This window comes from Protopterus annectens, chromosome 2.part1 (assembly GCF_019279795.1).
Source record: "Protopterus annectens isolate FY-2018-M chromosome 2.part1, PAN1.0, whole genome shotgun sequence".
Classification (NCBI taxonomy): Eukaryota; Metazoa; Chordata; order Ceratodontiformes; family Protopteridae; genus Protopterus; species Protopterus annectens.
This window is the reverse complement of record NC_056729.1, coordinates 546898606-546921515: the sequence shown is the minus strand read 5'-3', so window position 1 is coordinate 546921515 and position 22910 is coordinate 546898606.

Below are 22910 nucleotides of genomic sequence, written 5' to 3'. Positions count from 1 at the left end.
CAAACCCTTCCAAAACAATAAAAAACAACAAAAAAATTTCAAAGTATTTAACCACTAAAAAGCTATTGGATTTAAAGAAATAACATTTAACGATTCAGTAACATTCCAATAACTGTTATATATGTAAGAAACAGTATTTTATACTTTGTTTATAACGTAGAATAACTTTCCTGGGTGCTATTTTATGTCAAGTACACTATCAGTAGCAAGCATCCAGAACAATTTAATAACTGATGGTGGTTTAGAATGCAAGTCACTGTCTTTTGCTTATTATCTAACTTGTTTTCATTGATATCTTAGCATATGATTCAAAATATTATGATTATTTACTTTTAGACAGGAAGACGTAACCTGGACAGTTCTTAGAATTTTCAGAACACCTGAAGCATCACAAAACAGCTCATGACTCTAAGTTGTTTCAAGATGGTTTTCATGAACAGGGTTTGAAAATGAACAGTCCATCAGTTCCAAATCACATAAAAATGTTCACAAGTGAATCCAAGCCACCTCTACATTTCACATTAAGCCCCAAACCCTTCCGAACCAATAAAAAAAAACATTTCAAAGTATTTTAACCACTAAAAAGCTACTGTATTTAAACAAATCATTTAGTGGTTCAATAAGCGTTATTTGTATGACATGTTTAATATAAAGCAGACTGTCATTTTAAAGGAGGCATAACATAAAAATTGGCATTAAAAGAATGACAGTTATGTGTGGGGTTCAGGTGCCTAGGCAGTGAGCCATTTCCCTGTGGTACATTTGACTGGGGACACGTTGCTGAAGTGAAAGTCAGCTGCAGAGAAACATGGCTCACACTACCATGCTTACAGCGTTAATAACCAAATGCACAGGGGGAAAACAATGTCCATGGTTCCCAAAGGAACATGAGACAGCAGGCAATATGGCAGGAATCAGCAGCAGGCTGGCCAGAGGGCATATCAGTGCAGAAAAAAATGCAGTGCACAATAGGCAGTGCCTTTATAATTGGAGTGTGTGGACCACTAACCCCTTCACAGTGTCTAGGGAACATTACCTAAAACACATACTGGAGTATAAATGTGACTACAGTAGCCTGAAGGATTTCCTCCATGCTATAGCGCACTTCTACATGCTGTAGTTGCATAAGCATGTACTGCACACTGAGCACAACAATCATTAGTTCTTCTGTCTCCATGCATTTGGTTATTAAAGCTGTAAGCATGGTAGTGTGGGCTTCTCTTTGCCCACAGGGAATTTGCAAACAGCCATATTTCTCTGCGGCTGAATGTCACTTCAGCTATGTGTCCCCAGTCAAAATATACCACGGGGAAATGTATCACTGCCTAGGTGCCTGAACCCCACACATAACTGTCATTCTTTTAATGCAAATTTTTATGTTATGTCTCCTTTAAAATGTCAGTCTGCTTATATATACAAGCTCTCAAATCACACTACAGTGATGATAAGGGTACATTTCCCAATCCCCACTATAGTGCAATCTGCGCCGCAATGTTGAAGCTGACAATAGAGGCTGTTCGCTCATGTCAGCTTCGACATTGTGGTGATCGAACTCTCAGTTAGAGAAAATGAATTTTCCACATATTCAATCATCTAAATAACAATCTCGAATATGTGAGCGGCACAGTGGTGCAGCAGTTAATGTTGTCACCTCACAGCAAGAGGTTCTCCAGTTCGATTCTCGGCTGGGGTGCCTTCTGTGTGGAATTTGCATGTTCTCCCTGTGTTCGCGTGGGTTTCCTCCAGGTACTCCGGTTTCTTCCCACATTCCAAAGACATGCATCTGGAGTGTTTCTCCCCGGGCCTCCGCTGAAAACAGGCTCTGTGGAACCTAGTCAGACATTCCCGGTCAACAAATGTTAAATAAATAAAAAATAAATAAATAATAAAATAAATAAATAAATGTGATGGTAAACCTATATATATATATATATATATATATATATATATTTACTATCAAATGACTGAAAATCAAAAGACTGAATCCCAAAAAGATTGAAAATTCAAAATATTGAATGATGGAATTTGTCCCTTCTTCACTGTTGTGGGATCTTGGAGTTGGTATATATATTTAAAAGGGGGTGTGGGGGAGCAGCCTCCCACATGAGGGGAGCAGGGTGGCTTGCGCCTTGCATTAAAAATGTATTCAATATTTTGAATTTTCAGGCTTTTTGGGATTCAGTCTTTTGATTTTCAGTCATTTGGTAGTAAACCATATATATATATAAAAGTATATATATATATATATATATATATATATATATATATATATATATATATATATATATATATAAAAGTATATATATATATATATATATTTTTATATATATATATATATATATATATATATATATATATATAGTTTGAGTGGCCTCCAAAAGACATGCGTAAATGTGCCTTCGCTGAAGGTTGGGTATCGGGCTGGTAACTCGGCACCATAAAAATCGACTGCCGATCATTAGTGGACCGGAGTTCAGCTGTGGTGACCCCTAACCAGGAAAAGCCAAAAAGACAAACAAACGTATATATATATATATATATATATATATATATATATATATATGGGTCTACTGTATAAGTTCGAAAATACACTTCTTCAAACTCACACAGTAGACCCTGGGTAACGCGAAAGTGCACTTAATCGAAAGTGCACTTTCACGAAACCCGCTTCAGCGAACGGGCCTTGTACTGCCGTTTAGTGCAGTAGTCACAGACCTTAGGGTTAGGGTGTGGGTCATGGTAAGGGGATAGCTAGTAGGGCTATAACCTTACCATAACCAGTGCCCTAACCCTATGGTCCATGACTACCACACCACAATGGAGGATAGCCTGTCCTCCACTGTGGTGTGGTAGTCACGGACCTTAGGGTTAGAGCACAGGTCATGGTAAGGGGATAGTTAGTAGGGCTATACCCTTACCATGACCCGTGCCCTAACCCTAAGATCTGTGACTACCACACCACAGTGGAGGACATGGCACGTTTTCCTACTGTCCTCCACTGTGGTGTGATCTGTTTGTAGAAGCTGAGTTTGTGAAAGTACACTTTCAAATAAGTGCACTTTCACGTAACTGAGCAATCTACTGCTCTTTTTCGAATACATGGTATTCGATGAAAGGCAGTAGACCCATATATATATATATATATATATATATATATATATATATGGGTACATGTCAGTCGACCGACATTCACTCCACCGACACATGAAAACATCGGCGCAAACGGACAGTTAACAGGTAAGACTTTTAAATTCGCCAATCATGCCTACCATGGTTTAGTAAGTGTGGCAGTGTTATGCATGTGTGGTAGGCATGATTAGCGAATTTAAAAGTCTTACCTGTTAACTGCCCGTGTTTGCGCTTTCGATGTTTTCATGTGTCGGTGGAGTGAATGTCGGTCTTCCGACTTGTCGGTCGACTGACATGTACCCATATATATATCTATATATATATATATATGTTATAGCTATATATATATATATATATATATATATATGGGTATCTAAGCAAGTAAGTATATAACGAGTTCTATTCTAATAAAACAAACCAAGACATTCTAAATAAATCCTAATTCAAAATCTATTCTAATTAAACAACCTCTTCTTTCTCCTTCCTTCCTTTCCCTCTCACTCCCTACTTTATCTCTATTTTCCCACTCTTGGTTTACCCTCAGTATCCTAATTAATATCTCCCCTTCTCCTCTCTTCCTCCTATTACTTTCATAATATTCAATTCTCTTCCCCTAATCTCTATAGTCACTCCAATCCCTTTCCATCAGTTCCTCTGCAAAATATTCACCTACTAGTTTCTTTATTCTTCTGTGATCTTGTAAAACCTAAATATAGTTCTGTGTTTTTGTAAAAGCTTCTAAATTTTGCTCAGTGTAAAACTCTTTGTTCTGTAAATATTCTACATATTGTATAAACTCCACTTATTGTTCACTGTATAATTGTTTGTATCAACTAATTTTATCTGTACTGGAGCTTTTCTTCCCGGGCCTCCACTGTAAATGGGCTACCACCCGGTTGGACTAACCAGGTAAACAAAAGTAAATAAATAAATAATTTAGCCTAAGTTTAAAGAAATGAATAATTATCTATACTACTAATATACTTTATAGACTAATATACTTTATCGACTGTACAAATAGATTCATTAAAGAATAAGAGATCAACCACTTTACATGGAGTAGTGTTGGATAGAATACAATTGTTTGTTTGTTTGTGTCTTTTGGCTTTTTCCCAGTTAGGGGTCGCCACAATAAAGATACTAAATTATATTGTAATTATTAACTTTAAATAAGTTAACTATTGTTTATCGTTTTTCTGTATGAAATCAATTCACTTTTGTATAGTATCAACCCTATATGTTTTAGTAGCTTGTAGCTATCAAGCTATGTTAACATTGTAAATAAGAGACACATCTATACTACTGTTTCTGCCTACATAATGGCCTTGTATATAAACTCGTCATGATTACCTCAGTTACCTTTTCTGTTACTGTTTGCTGCATAAATTTATATTTCTGGGAAGAGAGGGCCTGAGTGATTTAAGCATTTCTTTTCCAAATCATTAACTACATAGGTATATACATACGCATGTGTGTGAATGGATTCCCATCACAAGCTCAAAGTTTCAAAACTTGGAATTGCAGACGGTCGCGACCATAAGATCAAAGTTTTGAAATTTCAAACATTTTGAATCGAGATCGCCATACAGTGCAGAATGGGAAATTTACTGTTTTCCTCACTGTAGTGCAGTTTCGGAATTGGTATATTTATTTAGCAGGGGGTGTGTGGGTTGCAGCGGGGCTTGTCCCCCTGCAAAAACGTAAAAACGTTTTTCTTGTTTTTATTTTTTTATTACAATTTTGAAATTTTAAAACTTCAATCTTATGTTTTATCGTCTCGACCATTTGAGTTCAAAGTTTTGAAACTTTGAGCTTGTAAAGTAGATCTGTTTGTGTGTGTGTGTGTGTGTTTGTGTGTGTATGTGTGTGTTTTTACACAGACACACACACACACACACACACACACACACACACACACACATATATATATATATATGGTTCCCTATTAGAATCCCGAAACACTATAAGCCTGAAAGTCAAAATCCTGAAAACTAATGACTGAAAATGCAAAATCTCAAAATGCAAAATCCTGAAAGTCAAAATCCTGAAAACACAAATAATGCAAATATGTCACTATAAAGACACTAATATCTACCAACTGACCCTGACCCTAACCCTAACCCTAAGGTCTGTCACTATCGCACACTCACCTGACCCGCCTAACCCTAACTCACTTAAACTGCCCCTAACCCCAATATTTGTCACTATTGCATACATGCCTAACCTGCTCTAACCCTAACTCACTTATACCGCCCTAACCCTAACATAAAACCAACCGCACACTCACCCGGACCCAACGCATGACCTAACACCACAGGGCTAACAATAGCAAAGCCACAATGACGTCAGTATGTCCATTTTGTGTTTTCAGGATTTTGACTTTCAGGATTTTGCATTTTCGAGATTTTGCATTTTCAGTCATTAGTTTTCAGGATTTTGACTTTCAGGCTTATAGTGTTTCAGGATTCTAATAGGGAACCATATATATATATATATATATATATATATATATATATATATATATATATATATACACACACACACACACACACACACACATGGATAGATAGATAAATATAGATTTAGATATATAAATACACATATACATAAATAAATAAACAAACATAAACGCATACAACTGAGCTTCACGGCACTGGCCGTACTAATCTCTAAAATTGCTTCTGCAACAGGTACATTTTCCCCATCAGAACTTTCAGAAAAAATCAAGGCAATCCAAATTTATTGTTTAAAACTGTCTGATAATGTAACATTCAGCTATCAAATAATGCAACATTCAGATATGAGAGGACATTTAAAATGTTGAAAATTAGGGTTCTAAAGGATAAGTATGATTGTAAAGAGCTAAAACCATGTATAGTATTACAAAAAACAAGACCAGAAAAAGTATACATCTGTTTATTGATAAGGAAATTCTGTGTACCCTGTAGCACCTTGGAATCACAGCCCTTTGACAAAGTCAATAAAAGCTGTCAGAAACCAGAAAAAGTAACAAGTCTTTATACTGTGCACAAAAACTAAATATTGCAGTAACAAAATGTTGCTATCTTATATAAGAGCCTTTCTATGCCTTCCACCAAACAATTTCACATAGCTATAGATCCTGAAGGTTCCATTATTACACAGAAATAAAAACATTTTTTGAGGAATCACATAAATACTATATAGTTCATTACAGTGGGAGAGATTTTTAACTTCACATGATGCAGTCATAGGTTGATAGGTCTATACTAAGCTAGCAACCGCAGGAGTCTTTATGAGCCTAGCTGTGCAATCCAACCCAGTTTTGTCCCCAAGTTCCTTGGATGCTTATATGGTAGGGTATGTTAGTAAAGAGGTAGCTAAGGGTTATGTGTGTGTGTAAGGGGGATCCTGAACATCCCATTACACTGAAATATAAGAAATGCTTTGATGAGTCACATAGGTAGATTTTTACAGTGGGGAGATTTTTAACTTCACATTGTAGGTTCATAGGTTCAGACTAGATTAACAACCACCATGGTCTTTACAAGCCTAGCTGTGTAACCCAACCCAGTTTTGCCCCTGAGTTCTTTGGATGCCTGTATGGTGGGGTATGTTAGCAAAAAGGTAGCTAAGTGTTAAGTGGGGGTATGTTAATTTCAGATTAAGTTACTTACTGTCAACGTCTGTCCACCAAAGACATGGGGTCCCGTCCAGGGATGAAGTTGCAATTTTAGATCTAATGATCAAGTTTTTTTTTTTTTGAATAGGATACGGGATGAACTCTGCTTCAGGTAGATGGGGAGCTTATTCCATAGCACGAAAATCCTTTGAGACACATACTGATATCTCCAGCATGTTCTTTTTATGTCACAAGCAAAGTTCAGGTCCTTGGATCTAGTGTTTCTGGTGTTGTTTGTTTTGTGGATGTGCAAGAAATCCATTGGAGATGCATCTGACAATGCCTTATATGCTAAGTATAGATTGTCTCTCAGTAACCTGTAGGAGACTGAGTACAGGTATAGAGACTTAAGGTGATCTGTGTAGGACAGGGTATTCATACCCTGGATTCTCCTAGTGAGGAACCTTTGAGGGCGCTCCAGTTGTTGCAAGTGCTAGCTAGGTACATGCCAATGTGGCATTCTACTCAATGATGAGTCTAATAAGGGCTGAGCAGCATGGTACTATGGTACTATAGCTTTCTTGGACCTGGATGCCATACCCTTCCTTATGATTGTTTTGACATGGAATGATTTTCTTACTATCCTGGTTACATGTCAAAGGCCAGATTACTGTCAACATTTGTTCTGGATCCCTAACTATCTAGTCAACTCTTAGGGGATGTTTTATCAATGGAGTAATTAACTTAGGTGAATGATTTCCCAAATGGCACTATGATGCATTTCATCTTGTTGAGTTTTAATCCATGGCTTTGAAACCAGTCATTTGTTTGTGTCAGACCCTCTTGTAGGATGTTGGTGCTGTGGGAGGAATCTATGGTAACTACCAATTTACAGTCATCTGTAAACTTGGTGAGTCATAGGCCTTTGACATAATCCTTGAATTCCAAGAAGTAGACATCCAACAGGAGCGGGTCCAACATGGATCCCTAGGGTACTCTGCTGGTGACCACTCTTCTAGGGAAGATGGTCTCACCAGTCTTTACTTCTTGAGTCCTACATGTGAGCCAGCCAGCAAATTATTTAGGAGTTTATGCCTAGCTTAGAGTTTGTCAACAATATCTGAGTCAGGTATTGTACTGAACACTTTGTCCAGGTTAAAATAGGAAATTTGTGTGCTTGTTCCCTCATCAATAGCCTTGATGATGCTCTCAAAGAAGTCTACCATGTTGACTAGGCAAGACCTTTCTTCAAAAAAGCCAGACAGGGATGGGTCCAGTCAGTGTCTGTAGGTTGTCATTGCTGATCATTTCTATGATAATTTGTTCCATATCTTTACATATTAGAATTGTCAGACTGATGGCACTGCAGTTCCCGGAGTCAGTTTATGTTCCATCCTTATGAAGAGGGACAACTGTTGTGGCCCTCCATTCACATGGTCACATGGTACATAACCTGTTTTGAGGGTGTAGTTGAAGACTGCCTCAAGTGTTCCTGCCAGGTCATGTTTTAGGCTATTTAGGAGGCAACTGGGAATGTTATCAGAGCCCATTGAAGCAGGCTTTTTTTGGCCTTAGAAAGCTCCATCAGGACCTGCTTCCTGTTGATAGTTGGCAGAGATATGCTAGAAGGGATTTCACAGGTGGTGGTGGGGAAGTGGAAGGAGAAGTTAGAAGTAAATTTATCCACTAATAGATTCACTGTGTCACCTTGGTCAGTGAAGATTGTGCCATATACCACCACTTCTGCACACTGCCAAGTGTTACCTTTCCTTTTTAGTTGAATCAGAGAGCTCTTGTCTCTATCACAGTTGCTCTTTCTGATTTTGGTCATGACTTTTTTCTTTTGTTATATACCCTGTAAAGGTAAGAATTCCACCAATGAAGATTGTTTTTGTTGTTATAGCTGGTAAATATGACAGCCTCTATGCAGCCATTTACATGCTTCAATAGGGTTTCTGTAAATAATTTTTCATAGTTAGTTGTTTTCTCCAGCTTTGGGGGAGCTGTGACTTTTGATAAACTGTTGCTTAAGAGGATGTAGTTTTCTTTATAATGGTTCCTAACTGTTGCAATTTTAGTTGGGTTGTCTAGGCTGATTTTTATTTCAAGGGTGATAGTTTTGTGGTCCAACCTCACCAATGAGGATATGACTGGGGGTGGCGCTGCAACACTCACCCATGTCGGTGAGTACAAGGTACAATATGTTTGATCCTCTGGTTGGAATGTGCATCATCTGGTGCAAGGTGTTTGTGCTAATAAAGTCCAGGAAGCATTGTGCCTGTGAGTTAGAAAAAGTGTATGTTTCCCAGTCTACAGAGAGGTAGTTAAAGTCTCCCATGAATAAGGGTATTTGGTTGGATGGGGTGTACCTCTACTAGCTCTACGTAAGAGTTGTGAACTTTGTTTATCATAGATGGTGACATGTAGCTGGCTAGGATGTAGTAAGGAACTTTGCCTGTGGAGACTTGGACATGGATAAACTCCAGAACATCATCCATTTTAACTAACTTTAAGTTGTAGTTGTTGCTAATGTAGATCGAGGTACCTCCACCATTACACCCGTCTGTGCTGCTGTTGGTCTAAATGTGTGGAAGACACTGTAATCTTCCATTGCAGAAGTACCTTCTGTGGCTTTAAACCAAGTCTTTGTAACAGTGCAGATATCTACATTACCCAGAGTGCAGAGAGCTTGTAGAGTGTGAAGTTCCTTGATTAGGCTCCTAGCATTGAGCAGTAATTTTTTTTTTTTTTGCTATGTTGATGTTTTGTCATTTTCACATTGCCTAATTAATAGCCAAGTTAATATTTGATATAATAGGCTCTTCTTTAGTGTATGTGGGTAGTTAAGCAGTGGTTGTTTTCATTTAACTGCTGGATATCATTTGGCTGGAGTGTCCTTGTCTGTGAATTCTGTGGGTTTCACTCCAGTGCAGTACTAGGTGTTTTTTATTGACATTTTAAGACCTGCAGTATGAAAGTGGGAAATTTTTTGCTCAAAGCTTAAAGGTGAGGAAGATCCAACAAGTAATTGTTGTTATGAAGTATAATAACTCATCATGCCATCTCAGGCATTAACAGATTGTTCTGAAGTTACTATAAGCATTTATATTGTGTGGATGAAGGTTGGGTCAAACAGGATATATTTTATATTTCTTTGTAAAGGTTAACAGGTCAGATTTGAATTATTAAGCAGGACTGTTAATTTATGAGAAATTCTGCTGACAATTAATTCTCATAAGAACGGGAAAGCCCTGAACTGAGACAGAATGTCTAGGGACTAAAATTTCAAAAAGGAGATGGGAGGACGTTGTTGACCGCCTTTGATCAGTACTAGCAAAAAACTATGTTCCCTCATAAAATCATCCAAGGCCAGCTTTGAGAGAAAAAAATGCACAAGACACTAAAGATAATCATAAGGCCTTCTTTAGTTATGTTAGAAACCTGGGTGGCAACTCCCAGATATGCTCAGAGTTAGTCCATAATGACAAAAAATACACTGAACCCACAGACATTGCCAACATCCTGGCAGACAGGTTCAGTGCAAACTCCCCTCCAAAAGGACAAATATCTATCCCAGCAGAGTGTTGCCTCCCTGACATCTCAGATGCCCAGGTGAGAGCCACCCTCTCCAAAGCAAAAAACACAGCATCAATGGGACCAGACGGTGTTCCGGGCTGCGTGCTACATAAACTCCAAGAAGAGCTGAACCCACACATAAGGCTGCTGTTCAATCTCAGCCTTATTACAGGATATGTACCCAAAGAATGGCGTACAACAACAGTGGTCCCACTCCAAAAAGGAGGTGCTTCTATGGACCCTGGAAACTACCACCTTATAAGCCTGACTAGCCTGGTCTGCAAAGCTATGGAAAGAATCATTATGGAACTCATAAACAAAGACATTGGAGACCTACAGACACTGGATCCTACCCAATTCAGCTTTGTTAAGGGCAGATCCTGCCTCTTGAACCTGGTCGACTTCTTTGAAACAGTCACCAAGGCCATTGATGAGGGTAAGGTAGTTCACACAGCCTACCTGGACCTCGCAAAAGACTTCGACACAATACCCCACTCGGGCATCATAGACAGGCTCTCCAGCTTAAATATAAACCCCTATGTCATAAGATGAGTTGCAAACTGGCTCAAGGACAGAACCCACATGGTCAGAATTGCTGGAGCCATGTCAGACTCTAAACCAGTCACGACTGGCGTCCCACAGGGCTCAGTCCTGGGACCTCTCTTATTCAGTATATATTTTTCTGAGGTACAGGCTAACACAGGAGGACTGTGGCTGACCAAGCTCGCAGATGACTGCAAACTGAGCACCATAATTGACTCTCCAGCTGACACAAGCATCCTCCAAAAGGGACTCATAAAAATGGATAACTGGTTCCAGAGCCATGTCCTTAAACTAAACGCCAAAAAGTGTATAGTCATACCCTTTGGGAAAAACAAAGTGCCCACAAATTACCACATAGGTGTAGTCCATTAAGTACGGAAGAAGTAATTAGGGACCTATGGACCCAAGTTGATAGTAATCTCTCCTTTGACAATCACATTGCCAACGTGGTTAGAAAGACCTTCTATATAGCCCATCTTATCATGAAAGGATTCACATCTAGATCAAGGGAGGTCATTGTGGCCCTGTACTCTTCCCTCAAAAGGCCCATAATTGAGTACAATGCCCCATTTGGGATGTACCTTACCCGACACCTGCAACAACTAGAAAGACCCCAAAAGTACCTCACAAAGAGGATCAAGGGACTCAAACAAATGCCATATGCTGCTCGGCTAAAGAAACTCCAGCTCTACTCAGTTGCATTCTCGCCTACTCAGAGGCGATCTATGCCTGACGTACAAAGCCATGTCCAACCTGGAATTAATGGACATGCTCCACCTCCGAAAATACAAATCCTTTAGAGCTACGCGATCGAGAGAATTGAACCTCAGCACAGAAATAAATAGGACATGCTGGAGGGACAGATTCATAACCCAGAGGCTCCCTTCACTCTGGAATAAAATCCCAGTCCATGTTAGGCAGAGCCCCTCACTGACTCTCTTCAAAAGGAATCTTGACAAGTGGATGGGAGATCATAGGTTCACCCCGGGGGTCACTTCTGTGTCACTGCTAGACAGAGGCACAGTAAACTAACCTTAAAATGGGCACAGTAAACTTATTCCGAAAGCCAAACACATTCTGGCTAGGCTTGTAAATGCCCTAGGGCAGATAGCCTAGTATGAACCTATGAACCTATAATGAGTGTGTTGTATATGATGCACTGTCCTGTGCCATGTGTTTGATTTCGATGGCAGCCTTTCCAAGAAGGGCAAAGTTGCTGTATGTCCAATAATTTTAACTGAATGTCTTTGCTGCAGTCTGACATAAACATTTGGGCCAGCATTTTGATGGAATGCCTTGAAAGACTTGTTCCTAAGCTTGTGAAGCAAGCCCAACATTACTGTAAGAAAATAAAAAGAGAAAGACATGGCTCAAGCTGCGGAAATACAGACAGCTGGATGAGAACTGTATGCTTGCAAATGAAATAATAAAAATGATGAGAATAATAAGACTAATCTTGATGAAGATCACTCCTTTGTGACGACCGATACAGCAGACATTGCTGAATTAGAAGTGGAAGGTTCTTACAGCCCTCTTAGACAGCATTGTTTGTACAGGTATTATGACATATTTTTTTCTCACATATCACATATAGAAGGGAGATTCAGGTCAGTGTGAATGACAAGATTTTTGGTTAATAGCTACATGAAAAAATGGACCATTTTAAAAAGTGGAAATATGTAGAGCATCCAAACGTAATTGCGGGTGCAGGTATTTAGGCAGGATGGGATGCACTGGTTAGGATCTGAAAACGGAATTTTTGCAGCAGATATATTGCAATATTTGACTAACACTAGACAGGATTTTTGCCAGGTCAGAAATCTAACAGTTCACAGAGAGCATCATACAATGTATCTGTGCTGGTTGTTAATGTTAGGAGCATTAGTAATGGAGTTTTTTATTGAACAATTCCTACAAGACTAATGCTGTTATTGTTTGTGAAATATGGTTAAAGATAAATGACTGGAAACCAGTTCTATTAGGGCATAAATGTTTTTACTGTAACAGACATTCTAACAAAAAAATCTGGTGGAGATGCTGTGATATGGGATGGGAGGTTGGCATAATGGTTAAGGTAAGTCTGAAGAAGCGTTCTTGTAACGTGAAAGTGCTTACTTTTTTGTTACTGCAGTTTGTGATTTTATACGATCATTAAATCGTTGGTTTGATTCTTATTGCTGTGGTGAGCCTCATTCAGTTCATTTGGATATACGTGTTTATTTTCTGCTGAGGCTTTTCATCCGTGAGCTGTCTTGTCTGAGATATTTGTATAATGGTTAAGGTGTTTACCTTACAAACACAAAGTGCAGACTTTAATTCTCACATTGGGTAATTGGCTAGCCTTACAATGTCCCACAAGGGCAGTTAGCCAAATATGAGCCTATGGATAGGGATTAAGGATTGTTTTGAGCCCTGTGATTATTACATGTTCAAAGACAATGCCAAATGTGTAACTGTGAAAATAAAGACAACCCATGAACAGATTTGGACCACCAAAGATTTGTCCTAGTAACATCCAGATAACTTCAGATACTGAAATTGACATTATATTGAAAATGAACTACACAAAATGGACCCAAACTAACCACAGGGAGGAGACAAGATTATTAATAATTACCCAAGAATACTTCGGCATGCACTTACTGTACCATTAAATTTGTTATTCACCGGGTCATTTAAGTATAAGGAGATTCCTCAAGATTGGAGACATTCACTTCTTAATCCCATAAGGTAAACTCAAGAGTCATATAGACCCACAGGTTTACTTTCTTATTATGGAAAATAAGGGAAAAGGGCATTTTAGATAAATTATTCTCAGAACTGTAAAGTTTGAGACTTGAAACCATATATCAGCATGCATATGCTGAAAAAAGATCTATAGCCACCTGTAACATGATGTCCCTTAATAAAATAATAACAGATATAAATGAAAACATGTGCTGTGATGTAATTTACATAGACTTGGTGTCAGATTTTGAAAGGGCAATATACAAAACACTAATCAATAAATTAGAACATCTGGGTATTGATGTAATCTTGATAAGATGGATAGCTGCATGTCTTTCAAATAGGACATGGCAAGAATCATACAGGAACTGGAAAGGTAATATTCTAGGTCACAGTCAGGGTTCCCATAAGGTTCTGTCCTAGGCCTATACAAGTTTAGGTTGTATCTTTCTGATCTATCTTTTTCATCTGAGGTGTTCTACAGTCTGTATGCAGATGACTTGAAAATGGGTAAACTCATTACATCTATTGCAAATAGGGCATGTCTGCAAAAGAATTTGACTAAATTGACCATTTGGTCTCAATATGATAATAAGTCAATAAATACATCAAAAACTAAGCATATGAAATCTGGGAGAGATAAACTGAATTATGAATATTAAATACAGCATGCAGTGATTAAAACTGTAGATTCATTTAAAGATCGGCGTGCATGGGTAGATCCAGATTTGAGTTTTTCTAATCATATCAACCAGTTGGTTAATTAAGCAATAACCCACGTCTGGTGTGTGTAATGCTAGATTTACCCACAGTTGGTGTGGTTTGGTACTTACTTTTCTTAAATAATGCCTTTGTATAATACCTGTGTGGTGCCCTTCCATGGTTTTCCACTATCCTGGGGCTTTTTCTGATGTATTGCATGCGTATGCTTACACAGTACATCAGAGCTGTGTTGAGGAAGCAACGGAGAAAGGAAGATCTCCGTTCCCTTTTTTAAAGCTATCTCGCTATGTTAAATGAGTTTAACATAGCGAGATATCTTTAAAAAAAGCAATGGAGAAAGGAAGATCTCTGTTGCTTTTTTTTTTTTTTTAAGATATCTCGCTATGTTAAACATATAACATAGCGAGATTACAGCAATGGAGATCTTCCATTCTCTGTTGCTACCTAACAAAAACAAAAAAAAAAATCAAGACTTCAAGACTTACACTAATGGAAAATGTCCAGGCAACCAGACCTTTTTCCATTAGTATAAGTTGGATTTACAACGGGCACGCTGGTTGGGCTGGCCAATCATCATGCGCGTTTTGGAATAGTAATCGGCAGTCATTGTATAATGATAGTTATAAAACTTTATGCTGTAGAAAAAAAATTATAAACTGTTGGAAATCAGAAAAGATGAAATCACTGTTTGCAAGATGCATTAGACCCAAAGCATAGTGGTGAATATTGGTATAAAAACCTTATCAGAAAACAGGCATGAGTAAATTGGAACAAATGCAGTGGAAATATGCACCCCTGGGTTTGAAAATTTAAGATATGAAAGATTAAAATATATGAACTTGTATAATATCTCATATAGATATTTCAGATGAGACTTTGCTCAAGTATACAGGTCATTTAGAGATAACTGCCTCTGGATATGTTTCAGGTTATCAAAGAATAGCAGGCAATCATTAGACAAACTATGTAGAAGATTAAATAGGAATGAGAGATGTTCTAATTGGTTCTTTGAGAGAGTAGTTGATACATAAAATAGACTATTAAACTATAGTAAAGCAATCATTAGTTTATACATTTTTAAAACACAACCTGCACACTTTTTATGGTAATGGCTATTTTGATATACTGGCAGGCTAGAAGGGCATTATTGCCCATGCCTTTAATATTTTTATGTGTGCATGTATGTATATATGTATGTATGCAATGGCATGCTTTATGTGATAATGTTTGTGTTATGCGTGAATGCTGCATAGGAAACATTACAGTTTATCAGATGCAATTTCACACTTTGACCCCAACATTCATACACACAGCACACCATTGTGAAAGAAGTCGATATATATCAGTAGTACTGCTGGATGCCTATCTTACGTGCTTAATAAACTTAACAGGGATGCAAAGGCATCCCCAACAATGTGGATAAATCAATCAATAGTTTCCACAAAGTGAGGTGTGCGATATAATGGTTTTTGGTGCACAAAGGCATGCAACAGTTGAACACATACAGTTCACAGATGCTGTAACACTGTACTATAGTGAATGCTAGATGACTATATAGAAGGTGTGAGGGAGGTTATGGGGAAGTGACCCTAAAAGTTGAAAACTACCTTAGGCCAGATGATGTGTGTGACATCCAGAGTGATAGCTCTACCTTCACCACAGTTAAGTACACCATGTATAACCACACACACACACACACACACACACACACACACACACACACACACACACACACACACACACACACATTACATGCATCAGGGAACATGCAGTAAAATGAAAACGATAAGATAAGAATGTCTGTAAACTTTATAAAACTTTGAAAATATGATAACATAATGTCCAAATCAATATATTGACATGTACTGCATAATTGGGACTTTATTTACTTGCTTTTGTTGAGTGATATAGTCCATCTGTTCGATAGTGCTCCCTTCTCAGCGGAAGCCCAGGGAGAAATGTTCCACTGTGTTTAAACAGTATCACATGTTCATACAAAGTTCAAAAGGTATAAACTTAATACAATGGAAGATAACAGCAAGAGGGGTGAGATAAAATTTAAGCTTTCAAAGTATAATATATATATAGAAAACTTTCACACAGAATACAGTCTCGAAATTAACTGTATAGTTAATACAAAGCAGTTTTACAGCATGAGCATTTTTGTGTTTTTTATTTACATGTTGTTTAGTGCACTGTTCTGCTGTGATTTACCATTGAAGAAGAGAAGAGAGATGATAGAAGAAAGTGGATGGGGAAACAATTACAGAAAAGAATAAATCAGATTCTTAGAAGTGGAGTGTGTGTATGTGTGCAAGTTTTAGTGCAGTTTTGGGTATAAGGTTATTAGAGAGACAATTTCCATTGAGTGTGGCTGGTTTGGCTGGAAGATGAGGCAGTTTGCCATGCATATGACCAACTAGAAAATATACAGCAACACAGGCAACAGTTGTTAAAGTGCTGTTTTAATTGGTTTATTTGTTTTTTTGAAGGTTGATAAGTCATCTGGCTGCCTAATGGAGGTGGAAATAGAGTCCCAGTTCTTGGAGACACAGAAGGAATAAAGGGATTCTCCAGAGGAGCTGCGAGTGTTTTTTTATAATAAGTAAGAATTTATCTATTGAACATAATGGCCTGGAAGGGGAGTAAGGAGATGCAGTGCTTTGTAAGGCTGGGCAGTTTTGAGGTTTGTTAATAACTGTATACACTCAGGCTATTTGGGTAGTAGAGTAATTTAGGCCAGTGGAGTTGTCTCAAGGCTGGAAAGTGATGAATTATGCATGATTTATTGGTTACAAATGTAGCGTTATTCAATTTTGTTTGGAAGGGCATGCTGGCAGTTTGTAAAAATGGGTATGACATATAGTAAAGACTGTAAAAGGCAAGCCGAAGCAATGTTTTTTTTGGTGGGGGGCTTTTTCATTCAGAAAAAAAAAACACTTTCTTTGATACAGCAGGCCTTTGATGTATATGAAGACTGAATTTCATGAGTTCATCAATGGTGACTCCGAGGAGCTTTATGTGGGTGACTATTTTAATAACGATCTTAATGGCAGAGATGATAAAGAAGTTTTTAATACATTTAGAATATATATATATATCTTCTTCTTCTTTTTTTGGCTGCTCTCGTTAGACGTTGCCACAGTGGATCAACTGTTTCCATTTCTTCCTGTCCTCTGCATCATGCTCTGTCACACCAACCACCTGCATGTCCTCTCTCACCACATCCATAAACCTTATCTTAGGCCTTCCTCTTTTCCTGTTACCTGGCAGCTTCATCCTTAGCATCTTTTTCCCAATATACTCAGCATCCCTCCTCAGCACATGTCCAAACCAATGTAATCTTGCCTTTCTGGCTTTGTCTCCAAACCTTCCAACCTGGGCTGACCCCCTAATATACTTATTCCTAATTCTGTCCATCCTTATCACACCCAGTGCAAATCTTAACATCTTCAACTCTGCCACGTCAAGCTCTGATTCCTGCCTTTTTGTTAATGCCACTGTCTCAACCCATATAACATAGCTGGTCTTGCTACCCTCTTGTAGACCTTCCCTTTCACTCTTACTGGTACTCGTCTGTCACAAATCACTCCTGACATTCTTCTCCACCCACTCCACCCTGCCTGTACTCTCTTCTTCACCTCTCTTCCACACTCACCATTATTCTGAACTGTTGATCCTAAGTACTTAAACTCATCCACCTTTGCCACCTCTACTCCCTGCATCCTCACCATTCCTCTATCCTCCCTCTCATTCACGCACATATATTCTGTCTTAGTCCTACTGACCTTCATTCCTCTTCTCTCTAGAGCATATCTCCACCTCTCCAGGGTCTCCTCCACCTGTTCCCTACTCTCACTACAGATCACAATGTCATCTGCAAACATCATAGTCCACGGGGATTCCTGTCTGATCTTGTCTGTCAACCTGTCCATCACCATTGCAAATAAGAAAGGGCTCAGAGCTGATCCTTGATGTAATCCCACCTCCACCTTAAACGCATCTGTCACTCCCACTGCAGACCTCACCGCTGTCACACTACCCTTGTACATATCCTGTACCACTCTTACATACTTCTCTGACACTCCTGACTTCCTCATACAATACCACAACTCCTCTCTAGGCACCCTGTCATATGCTTTCTCTAAGTCCGCAAAGACACAATTCAACTCCTTCTGACCTTCTCTGTACTTCTCCATCAACACTCTCAGAGCAAACATCTCATCTGTAGTGCTCTTTCCTGGCATGAAACCATACTGCTGATCACTAATCATCACCTCCATTCTTAACCTAGCTTCCACTACTATTTCGCATAACTTCATGCTGTGACTGATCAATTTAATCCCTCTGTAGTTACTACAGCTCTACACATCACCCTTATTCTTACAAAATCTATTGCATTCAAAAGGCGTTGTGATTTTTGCAGCTATGGCTGTACAGCAGTGTAGGACTTTTGAGCTCTTTCCTATAGCTAGGGTCATGTCTTGGCAGAGCATATGGGTGTGGCATCATCTTCATTACGGATAAGTGAGGCTTCTTTGTTGATTGTATAGTCATTATTTAAAATATTATAAAAGTATGGGGCTAAGAATGGAGCCTTCAGGGACCCCTACTGAGATGGATAAGAATGTGGTGTATTCATTGAGCATTTTCCTTCTTGTTGTCTGACAGGTAACTATAAAACCAAACAAGGACAGGGTGATCAAGATTTATTAGTGACAGTCTATGCAGAAGTTTTCTGTGGGACATGCTATCAAATGCAAGCTTATTGGAGTCTCTCTGGAAATTGATTTGGTTGATGAAACTGAAAAGGGGATAATGCTATAGTGAGGTCTGAAGCCATGCTGGAGGAAGGAGAGGACATGATTTGTCGCATGTCTCGTGTATTCAAATGTTACACTGAGGCTAGGTATGTGTTCACGTCATTTATTATACATACAAACATCAGGATCTGTAACTTGTACATATACTTCATATGCTTACTGACTGATTTATTACTTCTAACACACATGTGCATCTCCATTCAAGCTTACATTCACACTGACTGCACAAAATGGCACTGATCTTGCATGTGCTCAGTAACTTATACACACGTGCTGCCTAGCTACAGTGACTGACTAGGTTCAATATACACACTGATCTATATCCTCCCTCTTTAACTTTGTTTGACACTGTAAAATACAAGAACAAAGGCATATTTAAGAGCTAGACATTGTTTCAACATTTCAACAAATCATAATTGACTTCATGTCCAAGTTGCTTTGCATTTAGGATTGGGTTTGCAAATTCTACCCAATCAAGTTACATAGAAATTCTTACTGGGTTTAGCAACAGGGACAGTCTGGGGATTCATTCAATACTGGAACATTTGGGTTTACATTAAAGTTGTTTGAAGAAAATACACTATCCTTTTGAATTTGAACAGTTGACGAGTCACTCTGGGAATTAGAGTCGTTGGCACAGGCAACCTGCTGTGGCACTGGTTCTGACACAGGTAACAAATGTCTACAATTCCTTCTGTAATCCATTCCTTCAGATTGTATGATGTAAGATCTTGGTTCCTCACAAATGTCTTTTACAATTCCTGCATGATCATGACCTTTGGATGTTTGTATTCTCACAACTTCTCCTTGTAGCAATTATCGAAAGGATTTACTGGTTTTATCATAGTCCAACTTTTGTGACTGACATTTTCTCGAAAGTTGAGCCTTGACCACTGTCTTGTTCTTTGTGTGTGGTACTAACAATTGTTTGCTGATTGGAAGAGTTGTTCATGTCTGTGTGGACATCAATCTTTGAGCAGGTGAACCAAGCAGGTTGTCTGGAGGAATGTTTCTGAGACTGAGTAAGTTAAGGAAAACATCGGTATCATCTCTTTTAAAGTTCTCCAACACATGCTTTGCACTTTAAAATGCATGTTCAGCTAAACCATTGGCTTGTGGATACTCGGGACTGCTGGTAACATGAACAAAATCCCAAGACTCAGCAAATGTCTTGAACTGCTGACTAGTAACCTGTGCACCATTGTCAGACATGAGTTTGTGTGGACTACCATGGATAGAAAAATGTCTCTTCAATTTTGTAATGACTTTGCTGGACTTCAAGTTTGGAAGTAAGTCAATTTCAAATCAATTTGAGTCTACTAACACCAAGTAATGCTGACCATTCCATTCAAAAATATCTGTAGAAACCATCAACCATGGTAATTCAGGAATTTGGTGTAGCTGAATCAGTTCTTTTTGTTGATGTGGTTGGGTGCTGTTGCATATTAAACAAGCTAGAGTTTCCTTCTCTATATCTTTGGACATAGAAGCCCAAAATATAATGCCTCTTGCCCTTCTTTTGGTTGAATCAGTTCCTGGGTGACCACAGTGCAGACTTTTGATATATTCCCAATGTAAGGCTTTACGAATTACCACTTTTGGACCTTTCATGGTGAGTCCATCTTCCATCATGATGGGTAAGGAAAATACTATTGAATGTCAAGTGCTACACTGTTTTGTCATATTGGCCATCCTTGACTGATAACAAGTTTCAGCTTCTGCAGAATTGGTTCTGAAGCTGTGTGATTTCTTAGTTCATCAAGGCACGATGGTGAAACATTTCTCACTTCCATGACTTCAGAGTCTGCTGTTTCGTTTTCATGCTGCTCTGTCATTTGTCTGGGTGACATGACAAAGCATAAGCAAGGTACAAGTGTTTGCCCTTTTTGTAAACAATATTGAAGTTGAACTTTTGCAATCTTAACATCCTGCATTGCAACTGAGTTGGAGCTGTGTGTATTGGCTTTTTCAAAATTGTCACTAGTGGTTGGTGATCAATCTGTATGTGGATATGTCTGCATAAATATAATAATTGAACTTCGAACATGTGAACACTACTGCCAAATGCTCTTTCTGTATTTGTGCAAAATGCATCTCTGTTTGAGTTAAAGTTTTTGATGCACAGGCTACTAGTATGCCCTCCTGAAGACAAACTACAACAAGGCCGTACCTTGAAGCATCACAAGAAAGAGTTACAGGTTTGCAAACATCATAATATCTCAATGTGGGTGGACTGGCAATTTTCTTCTTCAGAATATCAAATGGTCTTTGGTGTTGCACCAACCAGGACCAGTTTACATTTTTGCATTTCAACTCACGTAATGGTACACAAAGCTCACTCAGGTCTGGGATGAACTTTCCTAAATAGTTGACCATACCTAGAAAACACTGTAAAGATGTGACATTCCCTGGAACTGGCATTTCAACAATTGCTGTCTGTTTAGACAGATCTGGTTGAAAGCCAGAATTGGTAAAGAAATGTCCCACATAAGTAACTTCTTTCAGTTTGAATTAACATTTCTGTGGATTCAGTTTGAGATTTACTTCACCTGCATAGTCTAGAATTTTCCTGAGATTTCTATCATGTTCGTTTTCACCATTGCATCCAACAATAATGTCGTCTACCATAACAGTACATGAATAACCAGCAAATATCTGTTCCATGGTACATTGAAATACCTGACTGGCAGAATGATTCCAAATGGCATTCTCAAAACTCTGTATCTACCAAATGGTGTACTGAATGTGGTTAACAATGAAGATTTGCGATCCAGTGAAATTTGCCAAAAGGAACTTTTTGTATTTAAGACTAAAAAAACTGTGGAATTTGGCATGACAGCCACAACTCTACTGTACGCATCAGATGATGAGGATGCTTAAGTGTTTTGTTTAAGTCTCATGGATCAATACATGTTCGAATATCATCTGAGCTTTTCTTATGAGCTGCGGCCATGGCGGATACCCATTCAGTTGGTTCTACTACTGAAGTAAGGACACCTAAAGTCGTCATTTTGTCTAGTTCTGCTTTTACTTTACTCTGCATTGCTACAGGACTCTTCCATGCTGGTCTGATAGCTAGGCTTACTTCATGGTTTAACTTCATGGAATATGTGACTGGAAGTTTACCAAGCTTGTGTTTGAAAATATTAGCATATTCACTAAAATTATTCAGTGTAAAACTATCAATGTTATTCAGACATATATGTTGAAGCTCTTTATTAAATAAAATCAGTCCCATTCTCAGACTGTCTTTGAGACCTAACAGTGACTGCATGTGTCTTTTGACTATGTAAAACTGCAAGTCATAGCTGTTTCCAGCAGAATGGCATTAAAGAACTACTGCACCATCAGTTTGAATCTCTTCACCACCATAAGCAACTTGTTTTCCACACTTTGCTGAATAAAGTTTCTCACCAGCTTTTACTTTAGCAAACATTTGTGCTGATATAACATTACACTTAGATCCAGCGTCTGCTTTAAGCTCTACAGGTTTCCCATTAATTAGTACAGTACAAAATATTTCACTCTGCTAACAATGGGTAATCTACTGTATTAACTGTTTCTTCGATCACAGAGATATCATCAACACAGAACGTTTGCTCACAGCTCTCAGAGTTTGCTACAGCCTATCTGATCTACTTCCTTCTTCAGATACTCCCTTTTAATATAAATTTGCAACACTTTAGATTTGCAAAGCCTTTTGAAGTTATTCCACTTTTTACATTTGTGACATTGTTAACAAAAAAGCTAACCACTTTTTCTATTTAGGTTCATGACTGCCTCCACAA